Source organism: Neofelis nebulosa, chromosome 15, assembly GCF_028018385.1.
Source record: "Neofelis nebulosa isolate mNeoNeb1 chromosome 15, mNeoNeb1.pri, whole genome shotgun sequence".
Classification (NCBI taxonomy): domain Eukaryota; kingdom Metazoa; phylum Chordata; class Mammalia; order Carnivora; family Felidae; genus Neofelis; species Neofelis nebulosa.
Genome location: NC_080796.1, coordinates 23,870,868 through 23,886,417, shown reverse-complemented (window position 1 = coordinate 23,886,417; position 15,550 = coordinate 23,870,868). Strand labels below are relative to the sequence as shown.

The following is a 15,550-nucleotide window of genomic DNA, read 5'->3' as shown; positions in this document are numbered from 1 at the left end:
TGTATGTTCCTCATCTGGGGATCCGGGGCGAAGGAACAGAGGCTGTTCCGGCAGAATCACCCAGTGACTCCTAAGACTTCTTTCTGGATGTTGTGTGGATCCCCTGTGCTCATATTCCATTGGCCAGAGCAAGTCACATGGCCCGAGTCTGCTAATTAGAGATGAAGGAAGTGTACTCGTCCACTGGCAATGACCAGGGACATACACTGATCTTCCAGAAAAGATAGCTAATAATAGGAAACAATCATACCATCTATCACACTGATTCTCCCTCTGTCTTTCCAATAGCTTGTCCTTAGCCTCTTTCACTAGATCATGTTCATCCCCTCACTTTCTAAATTTCAGTATTCTCCAGAGATTCTGGCCCTACAGACCTTCTGTGGGTAATCCCACCCATGCTCTTAACCTCAATAAGTATCTATATTCTTATGACTTCCAAATTTCTAGCACAGATAATCACTGGGCATATTTAGTGGTCCCTTGAACTTAACATGTCCAAATTCAACTCACTTTCTTACCTTCCTCCTATCCCTTTATTCTCCATCATGACTAATGGCAATGCTGTCAATCCAAATATGAAAGTCAGAAACCAGGGAAGGTTTCATTGTACCTCCCCCCCCCCCCCATTCCATCCAATAAGCCAACTAGAATCCATTCTACCTTTAGGATAAATCCTTTGTCTCTTCCCCATTTTCTGTTTACTCTGATATCACCTGGCATTGGGCCTTTCTTATCCCCTGCTTGAATTTTGTTGATCACTTCTTCCCCAACCAGCCTGCCTGCTTCTGTTACTCTTCACTTGAATTCATCTCTGCACCGCAGCAAAAGATATTTCTCCCTCCTTTTTCCCGAAATCTGATCTTCTCTGCTTAAGAAACTTCAAAGGCTCTTCCATGAACCAGAAGTAAAATTCAGGCCCCATATTATAACATTCGAGTCTCTTCACGACAAGGATTCTTCTAGTCTTTTTATCACCGTGTCTTGCTACTCACTATCTTGTACCCTCTGCTTTGTTTGTATTAGACTTCTCCTCAGTATCAGATGCCCCATGATACTACCATGGTTCTCAGCTCCATATATTTACTCACACTATTCCCTCCATGCAAATGCTTGTCTCATTGTCTTTGTTGGCTGAACTCTTATGACCCTTCAAAATCTAGTCGTAGCACCTTTCATAAAACCTTCCCCAACGTTGCTCATTCCCTTTACCCTTACTCTACAATAGGCAACTGCAACCTTTGTTTTAACATTAATCACATCACGTGATCATTCATGTGTCTTTCTCTTCTTTAGGGGTTAGGAGTTCCCCAGAGCAGAAACTGAGTTATTGTCATCTTCAAAATGGCTCATGAACTAGAGGAGTACATGCACATTAGATACTCAGTCAGCGTTGGTTAAGGGAATAAATAACAAATAAAAGGCACACTCCAGTCTATGTCACATGAACGCAATAGGCAGACTTTTCTAGTTATTGCTTTCTCTCTCTGGCTGCTTGCTGGTTCTAGGAGACACGATCTTCCTGCTACGTTGGAGGACTAACTTCTTGCCTTCGTGTTGAAGTAGTCTCTGCAGACTCAAGAGCCTAAACCTGATAGTTCTAGCCTTGTAGGAATCCTTAGCAAATCTCCTTCTTCTCGAGCCTGTCTCTCAACCAACAAGGGTCCTCTGCAGCTACACTCCCTGCTCTCAGCTTTCCTTAAAAGTGCCCTGCTGGTTGACTTAGGCTCTCTTCAGACTCTCCCCTGGAGCCCTCTACTCTTGGATTACACCATCACCCTTGCCACCTCTGGGTTTTCTCACTGTGTCCTTTCCTCTCCATCTCTGCCAACACTGGCTATATGCTTTGCCCCAAAATAAGAATGTGGGGTCTCTTGTCCAAACATTAGTACATTACTACAAATTTCAAGATGGCAACAGCTAAGTGGTAAGCCAAGCCTTCTGAGTATGTTACTGTGTGAGCACATGGTTCTCTGCCTGTGAAGTTGGCCTTCAGCTCTGTCTCTTACTTCCAGGATGAAGGCACATACGGGGGTGTGGGGGCAGGGTTGAGGATTGGGCGGGAGGAGTGGTGTTAAAGTAGGCATGTATCAGTTCTTTGGGAAAATGAGTTAGCCAGGGTAAAAAGAGGATGCATTTTTGCCTGATGAGGACGAAAGCATTGGAGAGAATTTGGTAGAATAAGTTAAATCTGATTAAGGCTTTTATTGCAGATGGAAAAGGGAGTTTAAAAATTTGTGTATGTAGAGGCTTCTGGGTGGCTCAGTCAGTTAAACGTACAACTTCGGCTCAGGTCATGATCTCATGGGTTATGAATTTGAGCCCCGTGTTGGGCTCTGTATTGACAGCTCAGATTCTGTGTAACCCTCTCTCTCTGCCCCTCCCCCACTTGCTCTCTGTCTCTCAAAAAAAAATTGTGTGTGTGTGTGTGTGTTATATAGATGGTTAATATATATGAGTTTTTGGTAAGTAAAGGGTTTTGACCAATGCCACATAGAAGTTATTTTAAAAGTAAGAATAAGCTGTCTCATTAGAAACATTTTGTAATTATGAAGAAATTGCTTGCCATCATTTGCATCAAATCAGCAGATGTAAAATGACGCTAATTCCATGGCTTTGGGGTGTGGGCATTTATCCCCTATCAGGGCTCTGTCGGAATGGCAAAAGGAGAGGCCACAGGCTGAGTGGGGTTTGAGAGCTCATTTAATTCCGTCTTCCATTCATTCCACTAAACACATTTATTGAGCACTCATTTCATGCCAGTGACTCAGACTCAGAGGTTTCTGCACAGTGAGGGGTAGTTGAGAGATCAGATCTGGCCCCAGAGCCGGAGATGGGCTAAGCGTATCTAATACCAGACAGCCTCCTCTACCCCCGAACCTACTGTAAATTCAGAGGGAAATAGCCTCATTTATAGAGTTCTTAAAAAAAAAATCACAGTGAAATAAAACGTATGCTTACAAATAAAATACCAGTGGGGGTGGTACAGAGTGCCCTGGTGGAGACAGAGCTGGGAAAGGGAGGGCCTGGGTTGGGAGTTGGGGGAATTCTTTCACCACTTCTGGTCTTTCCCTTTCCCCTTCCTCCAACCTTAACTAATTAATGCAAATGAGCAGGTCTCCCAAGCTGCGCACCACGCTGCTGCCACTTATCACAGTCTTGCTCTTGCTCTAATGCTGGGAAAGCCTTTCCGGGGCACCTTGCATTTACAGAGCACCTCCCAAGTCACGACCATTATGTCATTTTGATCCCCAGTTTGGTAGATAGTTGAACCATATGCAATTGCCATTTCTGTAGGTCAGATATAGCCAAATGTCGGCAATTTCTTATACTGTTCAGTCTAACGGTGGTGGTGCTATTATCCTCATCATTCTTTTCTCAGAGGATGATAGGGAAGGTTAGAGAAGCTGTACCCATCTCACAGAGCCAGGCCTGGGGTTTGGATCCCAAACCGAACTGGTACTCGGATTCACGCCCTTTTTGACGTTTGGCGCCCTGTTGGCGTTATATCGCAAATCAGCCCTGTGCAGCCACTCACACGCAGGTTGGGAGTCTCGTCTCGTGTTAATGTGCTTTAACTGTCTTTTTTTCAGCCCTAGATTCAGTGATGGTTCTCTGTACAAACTCATTCATTTTTAATCAGTTGACTGTAATGATTTGTTACAAATGATCTTTAATTCTCAGCTGCGGTTAATCAGTACTGAAAAGCACTTTTCCTGTTATTTTATTTGGATAGGACTCTTAGTGAACTACTTGCCTGCCATTACTTAATCACTTGTTTGTTTTGCCTCTGCACACAGTTTCGAGCAGCGTACGTCAGTGTGCAATGTGGGCATTCGCCCTCGTTCTCCAAGCTGTGGTAGGTGCAGGGAGCCTGGGCGGGGACCATGGAGGGTCGTGCTGACGTCTGATGCTAACTGACCTCCTTCTGCAGGCCAAGCACAGAGCCAGGTGCTGAGGATAAGACAGCTTATACATAGGCAACTGCAATACAACTTGAAAGGTTGTTATGAGAGCACGTGGTGTAGGGGAGAGGGAGCGGAGGTGAGGGCACTTAACTTGTCCCTGGAGCGTCAGGAAGTCTTCTTGGAGAAACCAAATCCTGGACAATCAGTATTAAGCAGGCAGATGTTTCTAGGCAGATGGAACAGCAGACGCAAAGGCCCAGATAGCAGGAGAAAGGGAACTGAGACCGAACAAGCCTGGAGTGCAGAAAGGAGGCAGGGGAGACCAGCAGAGAGCAGGTTCAGGCTAGTGAGAAGGACCGGGTCACACAGGGCCTTAGTCACATCTGATACCTTGAAAGGGAAAAAACCTGAGTAGATTTACTTTAGAAAAAGCCTGGAAGTGGCATGGAGAATGACTGGAAGGGGCTGAGAGAGGGGCAGGAAGCCCAGAGAGGAGGAGGAGGTGGAGGAACAGGCAGGAGATGCTGGGGCCCGAGCCCAGTGAGTATCTGCAGGATGGCGAGGAGCAGGTGTCCCGGAGTGCAGGCTGGCCTGGAAAGGAGGCTGGGGACGGAGGCAGGGCCCAGAAGAGGAATGTCTAGTTTCATTCTTCCAGGGCCAGGCCGGGGCACTTGTTTGCTGTCAGAGAGACCAAACTCTCCAGCTGCAGGCCAGGGTTACCTGTAGGCGGGAGCGGGCGGCCACAGCAGGGAGAGCCCAGATCTCAGCTCTTCCTGAGCCACCGGCTCCCTTGAAGCCCTGAGGTCTGCCTTGTGTCATCTTCCGGTGGTGCTGACCAATGAAGGGAAATTGAAAATTTCCCCTCACCACCCCCAGGTTCTGGTATTTCTGGCCCTTCTGGGAGTCCAGCATGACTACTGTAAGATTTGAGTCAAATCCTGGAGCAGAATGATTCTAGAAGGCTACTTTTCAGAATCACTTTGTCCGGAGATGTGATCCGTGATGCCTCAGGACAGCAAGCCCTGTGCTCAGCGGCAGGGAGAAGTGAAGCCTGCCCAGGACTTCTTCCACAGCCTGTCTGTGGTAGAACCCACAATTCCAGAGTTCAGGGGCCACATGGATCTTCTCTTAGCAGAATGGTGCTTGCCAGGTTGGTGAGGGAGGGCCTGACTGACGAGGGCATCAGCATAGTAATACAAAAGAAAGATAAAAAACCAGACTGTACCTGCTCCCTCCTCTACATTTGAGACCCATTTACCTTTTTTTTTTAATCCAAGCACAGAAAGTGTGAAGCAGATTTAATTTGTCTCCATTATCTCCATTTCTGATTGGCCTTGCCATACTCCTTTTATCCTTTTGATGTCTGCCATGGAGGTCATTAAGTATCCCTTTTCTCTTGGAGTCCCAGACCAAAAGCTAATGAGACTAATTCATGCTATAGTGTGAGTGACTTATGCTTTGGTTTAAAATGCAAATATCTGTGGAAAGGGCAAGTCGTAAGACAAAGGTATAAATCTAATGGTAGAAAATTGAGTTTCAGCACAGGAACTTGGAGGGTTTTGTGAAGAATTTCCAATCATACTGTATAAACAACTGCCTGGTCTAAGGATGGGGCTTCTTGGTTCTGACCCATCCCCAGAAGGTTTCTTTAGAATGTCAATGATACAGATCAGAAGGATCTGTGTTTCTCTGCAACCTCACTGTGAGAAATGGATTTCAAATAGACTCAGGATTCACCAGGTATCTCCACAACTGGCTCTGTCTGCCTTCAATGCTCTTTCCCATTTCTGACCCTTGGCAATGCACTTCTATCTTTATATCTTAAATTTTTTTAACGTTTATTCATGTTTGAGAGACAGTGTGTGAGTGAGGGAGGGGCAGAGAGAGAGGAAGACACAGAATCCGCAGCAGGCTCCAGGCTCTGAGCTGTCAGCACAGAGCCTGATGCGGGGCTCGAACTCGCGGACTGTGCAATCATGACCCGAGCTGAAGTCAGATGCTTAACCGACTGAGCCACCTAGGCATGCTTGGCACTCCTGTCTTTATCCAGCCCCTCTCTGCTGTGAGTTCTCTCAGGTTCCATGATCAGTGTTCCAGGGTGCTTTGTTCATACCTCCATTAAAGTCTTGACACAGAAGCCCCATGAATAGATCCTTCCATACACATGACTGTGTCTTCTCCATGGACTGTGTGGTCTTCTTTCTCAAGGGCCAGAATTATTTCTTATTCATTTCTTTCTCTCCTGTGATTTTAGTTCTGGCAGATACTAAGTGATCAGTACGTGTTTTTGTTTTTTGTTGTTCTTTTTGGTGTTGGTTTTCTTTGCTTTCTCTGGGGAGGGGCGCAAACAGATGATTGCAATGTGGAAAGCAGAGTGGGATTTTTTTTGGGAGCATACCTCCAGAATTTCTCAAGGCTGTGCTGTCATATTGACCTGGCCCTCCCTGGGGCCATTAGATGAACAAGTCACTATCTGTGCCTTCAAGGAATTTATAGTGTCAGTTCAAACGTAGATGTAAGAAAGCAAAAACACTGAAACCATGGTTTTCCTCTTAGCCCAATAGAGAAGCTACATTAACAGGGGTGGTCCTGACTTCCCTCTTCCCTCTTACTCTTGGAAATATTCGGAAATGTATATATAGTAGTCAAGATGTGTGTGTAGTGGTCAAAATGTTTGGACATATGTGTATGGTGGCCAAAATGCCAACGTAGGATGAATCGAGGTGAGATTTGAAGATCAGTTTGCAATACTGTGGACAGTATCTTCCAAAGAAGAATCAACTCTCCCAAAATGGCAATAGCGTAATCTATAAAGCACAAGGCTAGACAACCTTGGATCATACCAGGACACTAAGAATTCAAGGTTTTAGACCAAATTGTAATTTCTGAACACTTAGAACAATTAAAGAAAGTAAGCCTTCATTTTCCAGGACCTTCTTCATGTTAACCCACTGTCAATACACACTTGCACTGAATTGAACCCCCCTTTCCACACCTTGTACAGGTCATGCTAAGACAGATTCCTCTCAAGCCACTGTAGCCTCAGGGACATTGGCCCGGTAGTCACACTGCAATTGGCCACGCTCTCTGCTCCAATCCTGTACTTCCCCTTCCCATTTCCCACAAGGCCAGCATCTGAACAGAGCAAGTTTGAACACCCCAGCCCTAGTTGTGGCCCCATGGGCCGCATTTGCCTTGTCCTGGCCTTGTAGCCAACTTCCTGATCTGGTCCTACATGCACTAAGCTCTTGACCTCTGGCTCTGCCTCCCCTATTTACCCTGGCTCAGATATCCTAAATATTTTCTACTTCTCCAGATTTTGATCTTGGACACTCTCACCTAAAAATGAGTCATCCCACTCGAAATGACAGTGGTGCCTCCACTGAATTTATACAAGATCATTGGTTTAATCCATTTCCTGTTTGACCAGGGGACTCCCCACCTGCTCTTCCAGAAGCAGGCCCCAGGAGAGGGCCCTGGTCTGAGAAGTGCCTGAACTGCCCCTGACAAGAGAGGAGGACACAGGTGCTGTGTCTTCAGCCCAGTGTTCTAGTCCTGTGTCCTCCAAGCTCACGTTGACTGATGGGGAAGCAGCAGAACATTGGCTCACACCCCAACGGAAACCAGAGGAGAGACCTTTCTCAAATGCTTGGGAAGTTGACCTTGTGTCACTCTAGCAATTGATCCACCCTAAATTGTGGATCTAATGATATGTAACAAGTTAAAACTGAACTTGTCCCAAGAAGACAGGAAATGCTGGGCCAGTTGTAAAGTTGTGCCCCCTGGGTCAGGTGCTTTGAGGGGAAATTGGCTATCTTTGAGGAAGACCAGAGAGCTGCCATCAGAGAAAATATACTCAGCCTCTGGCCCTGAGGGTCACACTTTTGCCAGCCAAGTACTGGGTTAGCCAATTACCTGCCCCAGGAGTCATTTAAAGGAGAGAAGAAATACTGCCCTCTGTCCATACCCGGGCAAGGCAGAGCTCTATATCAGATGAAGAAAGGGCCAGGGCTCACCTTAGATCCATAGCTTTCTCTTTCCCTTTTTGGACTCATTTTCAGCTTCTTTCACTAAGGAGAGCACACATCCTTAGGCAGGAAATTACCCTGGTGATTGATGTCTAGTAAATGCAATTAGACCCCAGTTTAGTGCTCTCCAAGGGGTGCCCTCCAGTGTGGTGTTCGGAGTTTGGTGATCACTTAACAACCATGCACCCGAGGCCTCCTGGTTATGAAGCGTTTGTCTGTGTCAGGCTTTGACCACCAGAACCTCCCACTCTCTTTAGACGGAGGGAGGCTGTGGGCAAAAAGATAAGAATGGCAAATGGGACAGGAAGATGGCAGAGAGGATGCTGGGAGGGAGACATTCAGAATAAAAACAGCCCGGTTGGCCAAAAAGACATGATGACTCCCAAGGGAAGGCCAGAACATAAGCTGGGGACCAGTGGGGTGTGGGGACGCCTTCCATGGCTGAAGTTCTATAATATTTGCTAGTCAACTTAGTGCTTGAAATATAATCCTTTAATTCTACTGCCTTGGGGGCTTTGGAGGGATAGATAAAGAAAACTGGCCCAGATGCCCATCCTTGAGGTATTTGCATTGTAGTTGGAAAGGTCAAACACACCCCATCAAACTTCCAGGCCACAAACTCCCATCGGGCTTGGCCACACGCAAGCCCATGGAGTAGCATACGCAGTATTGACCCATCTGTGGAGCTAAGAGAAGGACAAAGGAGGCCATCTGCATTCCTCTTCAGCCAGGGCCAGTTAACCCTTTTCATGTCATGGCCCTTTTTGGCCTGGTGATGCATGTGAACCCCTTCTCAGAATAATGGTATAAGTGTAGAAAACAAAATCTGTAAGATTACAGAGGAAACCGCATTTTTATCGAAATGCAGTTATCAAAATACTAAAAAAACAAATTTTGCTGTATGGTAATATATATGCTTCTTTATTAACACAGTAAATAACAAGATTTGCTGGCAGCTCTAATAAGTACTGTAATTTTGAAATAGTAATAAGCTTAAACAATATTTCAACATATCTGCAGCAACTGTAATGAGATATAAAAATATCTGTGATTTCTATTGGTGACAGAATTACAGCTACTGCTCAGACTATTATGACTTGTTGCCCGCATTTAAAATTAGAGGGACTTCTAAATTTTTGTTAGAGGTCGGTGAAAAGGCAGATATAACTTCTTTTCCATATGCATTCATGAACTCTCTGTGGACCGCATGCTAAGAACCATTGGTGTAAGACTTGGTACAATAAGTTATAACTGTACTTTCTAAAGCTTTAAAAAATCACACTCATTTTCACATTGTTAAAGCGAAATACAAGCATGATAGAAATGTTAAGAAATTTAGATTAAGTGGGAAAAGACAAAGAAAATTAAAAAAAGAAAAACAAGCACATGACTCAGAGAGAACCATGGCTAACAGTTTGATTTTTAAGACACGGAGCTCATTGCTAATCCTTTTTTCATGCACCAAATCTACTCCACTTAGGGTTATTAGATTGCAGTGTCGCTCAGAAGGATGTCAAAGAAGAACGAATGCTCAGTGAAAAAGCAACTCAAAGCACCATGAATGTAGACTGGAAACTACATGAAGCCTAATCATAGAAAAGGAACCTTGCTCTTTACAGCACAGCCACCCACAGGCAGGGCAAAGCGCCAGGCAACAGAGCGAGGGAGATCCAGCAATCCAGAGGACACGCTGGAGTCTTCCAGCCCCACGAACAGGAGCTATCCCCCTCCTGTTCGTCAGGATGAATTATCTTAAGTTGGAACTGTGCATTGTTAATATCTGAAATTACCCACTTGGTGGGGGATACTGACTGTGCTCCAAACCTGTCAAGTGCTTAGATCAGATCCTTGATACGTGTTGGCAGAGCGGGAGGTCTCATCCAAAGAATCCACTGCAGAATAACGATAATGAGGTAGCAGGTACCTAGGAGGTGTTGCGCGATCTATACAGACATCCAGGCACATGTGGGCAGAGAGGGACCATTGTGCTGCCCCGAGTGATCCCCTGTGGCAATACTGTGCAGCTCTCTCTGAGGTGAAAGGTAGTCTGATACATATTCGGCTGTCCCCGGTTACCTCCGGAAGACTAAAGCCTTGGAATGGCTTGTCTGGTCCCTCTTAAACAGCACCCACAGAGGATCCCCTGTGGGTGAGTTCAGAATAGAGCAGAAGCCAAGCCCCAGCTTACTTTCCCCGAGTCTTCCAAGCAGTGGCCAAGTTCTGAGCTCTTGACTTGCCACACTTCCCGTATGAACGTGAGGTTGTGAAGCAAGTAACCACCAGCTTGAGGCCTCACCACACCTCCCAGAAAGAACTTCCATGAGGCTGGGGCCAACATCACTATAGCCACATTGGGAAAGTGCCTCCCTTCCCTTCTCCAGCTCAGACCTTATAGCAATATCTTTTTCTGACCTCCAAACAGAGACCTTGCCGGGGGGGGGGGGGGTGCAGAGGAGGAGGAGGGTGTTAATGAAATACTGCAAGCATAGTCATCAAAATGTGACTGTGAGCTTTCTTAGAGGGACCTTGCAACCCCCAGGTGGCAGGCCCTGCTTCCTCTGAGCCTAGCTAAAGATCACAGCCTAGGATAACAGGCCAGCCAAACTCCTGAGTGCAAGGCAGCTCCAAATTTCAAAATGTTTTTAATAAAACAATGTGGAAAGGGCAGACTGCTCATTTTGATTCTCCCCACTGGGTCGTTCAATTAAAGCTGAAATTCTGGGGAAACGTGAACCACCCTGACCATATTTTCCATTAGTAATAATGTTAAAAGATAATTATTGAGCCTGTCTGTCAGATATTCCAGACACCCTCACCTTCACTTAATTAATTGCTAATTAAGATATGAAAGAGGCAGTGTCTCTCACACGTCCTGACTTTATTAAGCCTCAGCAAATCTTCCTCGGGGAAAACAAACCTAAACCACCAAGGCTTGGGTTTGGGAAAACACAGACGGAAGGGGGTGAGGCAGGGAGGAAGGTCAACTGTGAATTGCCATCATTTACCATTCTGATGATGCACCATGATCCTGAGAGGCAAGAATGAGGGAGAAAGAGAAAGAAACAAACAAGGTTTGCATTCCTACCTTCTGCTATACACTGAGCTAGGTGAGCTTTTCACCTATATTATCTGAGTTAATCCTCACAGCAATCCTATAAAGAAGTATTATGATCCCCATTTTACAGATTAGAAAAGGTACTCTTGGCAAGATTCAGTAAATATCTTTTCCAAAAATATGCAATTGGTAAGAGCTGGAATTTGAGTCAAATTCCACACTCTTCCATTTGTTGTTCCATGGAGGTACAAGAAACAGAGATTTTTTTTTTTTTTACCAGTTCTGTACCATTACTGATAAAAGCAGAAAAGCATCGTGGTAGCTAGCCTTCAAGATGACCTCCAATTACCCCTTGCTTTTTAGTATTCATACCCTTGTATTGTCTCCTCCCACATTAAATAGAACTAACCATGTAACCAATAGGATATTGTAGAAAGGATAAGGTGGGTCATAAAAGATGTGGTTGCTTTCCCCTGGCTCTCCCTTGGGTCACTCACTCAGGGGAAAGCCAACCATGCTGTGAGGATACTCAAGCAGCCCAGCAGAGGGCCACATGGGGACGCCTCCTGCAACAACCAGTACCATCCAAGTGAGCCCTCATGGAACCAGAGTCTCCCAACTTAGCAGGTCTTCAGCCTGCTGAAGGATTACAGCCTTCACTGACATCTTACCTGAAACTTCATGAGACTTTGAACCTGAACCACAGATAAACCACTTCTGACCCACAGAACCATGAGATAAAAATGCTTATTGTTTTAATCCAGTGAATTTGGGGGGTAATCATTATACAGCAATAGATAATGAATTCATGAACTCTTCATATCCTGCTGAATTCCAATGTCTTGCCAATACCAATGGGTAGGATTAGAAATCCTTCTAAGAAAACTTCAGTGTATATGCCTGAAGATAAGAGCCCCAAATAATAGTCATTTAAGGTCCCTTGTGAGTTTAGGAGCTGACTATGGGTCAGATCACCAAGAGTTGCCTCAATTTGCCATTTTCTCATCAAGATGACTAAGTACAATTTGTTGGCCATTGTACTGAAAATCTGATCCATTTTTAGCAACCAACAGTTATAAGAGGAAAAATGTGAATTGACAAGAATTTAGCACATTGGGTAGTCTTGTCTAGAACTGATGAGCACACTTGCAATCACGTGGCTATTTCTGGGACATCTCCGGCAATTTGCAATCAACAAACCCAAACCACCCAAGTATGAAGGTTTACGCTGAATGTCAAAATGAACTATTTCTATGGAGTCCGAAAGCTCCTCAGGTTTTGATTGCTACGTCCCACCTGGCCTGGCAGTATTCTTCTTCTGCCCATGATCTGCCTAAGCCAGAGAGGAAATCGACACAGGGCTTTGGAGAAAATCTGTGTTTGCAATCAACAGACATCTAAGGTTGCACTCCTCAGACCACCCAATTCCTCAGATCCTGCCCAGGCAAGCAGGGACAGAGGGCCCAACCAACAAAGCCCCTCGGATTTCTGGACTCACATTCAGTAGAAGAGGGGTCAGCATTTGATGTGGAGAGAAAATAAAGTGCACATTTTTCTGGACATATTTCATAGGAAAGCTTTTTTTTTTTCCTCCAAAGATGAGCTGTTACAAGCTGACCCCAGAAAATAGCTATCAAGGGAATGTTGGCCATAAAGAGCAGGAGTGCAGGTAGATGAGTGGGTTGAGAGAATGAACAGAAAGAACACAGCAATTTGCTGAAGTTGTTGGGGAGTCAGGTCACCATGCTCCTTAGCTTTGTGTGCGTCTCCTGTGGTTCCATTTCCTCTCTCCCTCGGTCCCCCCTGCAGTGTGCCAGCTGAAAGGATTTGGGAGCAAGAGCCCTGCACTCAGTATTTATCCAACAGCTTTGCCTTGGAACTTGTTACCACAGAATACTTGTTCATGTTGTGACCCACTAACGTCACTTTCTGTTATAGGAATCGTTCGCCTCGTCACCGGTTATATGAGAACCTACTCTGAGATGGCGCATTTGTGTGATCTCTTTAAGGCTAGATGGCTTGTTAAGTCAAATGGGTCTATTAGTGAGGTAGTGCACATTATATCACAAGGGCTGGTATATCAGGTTCAATATGAGCTTCTCTGACATAGCAAGTATGGTCGTGACTTCAAAAAGACCAGTACACACTTGCTTGAATTCACTGTGGTCATTGCTCAGCCCACAGTTTGAAGCTTATTTAGGAAAAAATAAAAGTAGTTAAAAAAAATATCGACATATATACAAGCTGGTTAAATGGAAGGAGCACAGGACTAGAACACAGGGGTCCGTAGGCTAGTTCTAATCTCCCCAGTAACTCTGTGTGTTTGGTGCCTGCCTCCATGAGTGGACTTCTCCTCCTGTAACTGTCAGCCTGGGGTCTCCTTCCCCCAGGGCAGGACTCCATCAGGGCAGAGGCTGTGTCCTCTTCTTGTATCCCAGTGCCTGGCACAGACCTGGTTACTCAGAAGGCTCTTAGCGAATGGTTGTTGCCAATGACCAAAACACCGAATCAGAGCATCTATCCGTAGTCACATACGAATGTATGTGGTTATTTGAGCATGGAGGAAAGGACCGAAGTCTGCATTCAACCTGGGAGCTGAGGATAATACGGATGGTGAAGGAGGGAGAGGAGGTGGAGAGAGGCAAGAAATAGAGAGAAAAAAAAATAAGGACATGGCACTAAAAAGCCTTGATGTGTAATACGATCTTTTTTGTGAAAGTATGTGTATATATGTGTGAGTAAATTAGGGAAAAAAATGATGATGCTCATATGTTAAGTCAAAACAAGTTGCAGAGAATTTTGGCTAAAAACTATAAACAAAAACATCATATATCTGTGTCTATATGCCTGATTGGGTTTAAATGAGCATGAAGGAGGGTGTGGGTGAGGGGTGTTGTGAGGCACTTCCCCACAGCAGCACTCACCCCCCCCCCCCCCACCCAGGTGCTGGGAGTGTTGGTAGCTCACAGCTCGCAGCTGGGGTCCTGTCCAGGAGTCACCTTCAGCCAGAGGAAGCTGCTTTGCCCAGTGTCTCCTTGGGGGCAGCCAAGGACAGGTGGGGTCCAAAGGCCTGTCCCTTCTCAATGCAGGGTGGCTCCAGAACTCCCTCTGGCCAATCCTGCTCCCTGTCCTCCCTGATGAGAGTATGCCCCAGTGAACCTTCAGTGCACATAACCTACTGCGTCTGTTTCCCTAGAACGGGACTTGTGATGGTGTGGAAAGATACATAACTGGTCTATCAGAATGTTACATCAAGAGGCTGAGGTTGGGGGGGTGGTGATTAGCTTTTTCTGTGTAAATCTTTGCATTGATTTACCTGATACAATGAACACATATCTCTTTTCTAATTTTGAGAATATCAAACAAAGCAATGTAAAATGTAGTCAACAAATATATGTTACTTAAATGAGTGAATGACTCTGCTCATACCTCATTGGAGAAATAGGTAATAAAATAGCACATCGAAGGAACTGATTTTCAATCAAGGAACCTGAAGGGGATTTTGCTAACATGTTTGATGACTTTTGACTTAGTTGGTTCAAAAGAGATTGGGCCAGCTTTCTACAAGTGAAGTCATCACCCTGCAGGGTGAGGAATAAAAGGGCCAATAGGTAAAAGTAAAAAGAAGAGAGAGTTTCAATTCCATGGAAGAAGAAATTTTCAAATATCAGAGTTATCTGCGAGAAAAAAAATGGGCTGCAAATTTGGGTAGCCACTGTCCAAATTACACTGACCAGAGGAAGTGTAATTATTCCATTTGGTGAGCTGTCGGGTTAGAACCAGAGGGGGGACACCTGGCATTTATATGTCACTTCCAACACTTACCCACACTGGACACTGGCAGGACTGCTGATGAACACTCTCCTTCCCAATGATGCAGCCTCAGAATCTTTCCCAACCCCACACTCCAAGCAGCCACTGCTGATACACTGGGGGAAGGATTCCCCAGAGATGAAATCTATTTGCCCTTCCAGAACTAAATGATCTTTCCACTTCTTCTAGATCTAAGGTTCCATGGGGTCTTCCAGGGAAGGCTAATTTATTCAGGAAGAACTTAGTCGAGCAAGCCTACACCCTAGCCAATGGCTTGCTCCTTCCTCCCTCCAGTGCTAATTGGTTTTTTTGCAAATACAGTTGAGATCCCTAAGGCTCTGTGTCCCCTTTGGAGAAAGCCCAGAGGATTTGTGGGAAGCAAGCCCACAAAGGCATAATCATCCGGTAATGGACGGGTGGCGATGGTCCCTGGGAATTGTGTACAGGGGAGAACTGGTCCAAGTCCTGCATGGGAGCCAGGCTTACACAGGTTGACAAATTACTGACATGGAATCTCCCCACTTGCAGTAGGTGCCACTGCTTCTGTGGGGGGAGGGTTCTAACCTGCGAGGATTATCCTTTGTTACGCATTCATTTCCTCGATGAGTATTTGGTGAACTTCTCTGTGCTGCACTGTGCTTGGGACAAGAACCAAAGCAGCGAGAGGGACAGAGAGTCCAGAGTGAGAATAGCGCAGATGAAGAGGCTGACGACAAGTGGTGACTTTTTGGATATGGGAATGCCTGAGT

General features: G+C 45.5%; 1 protein-coding gene across 1 annotated transcript in view; it reads left to right on the top strand.

The window, feature by feature from the left end:
* Positions 1 to 15,550, top strand: part of TNR (tenascin R) — a 407,762-nt gene that overhangs the window by 195,564 nt on the left and 196,648 nt on the right. The gene's annotated exons all lie outside the window — the stretch shown is intronic.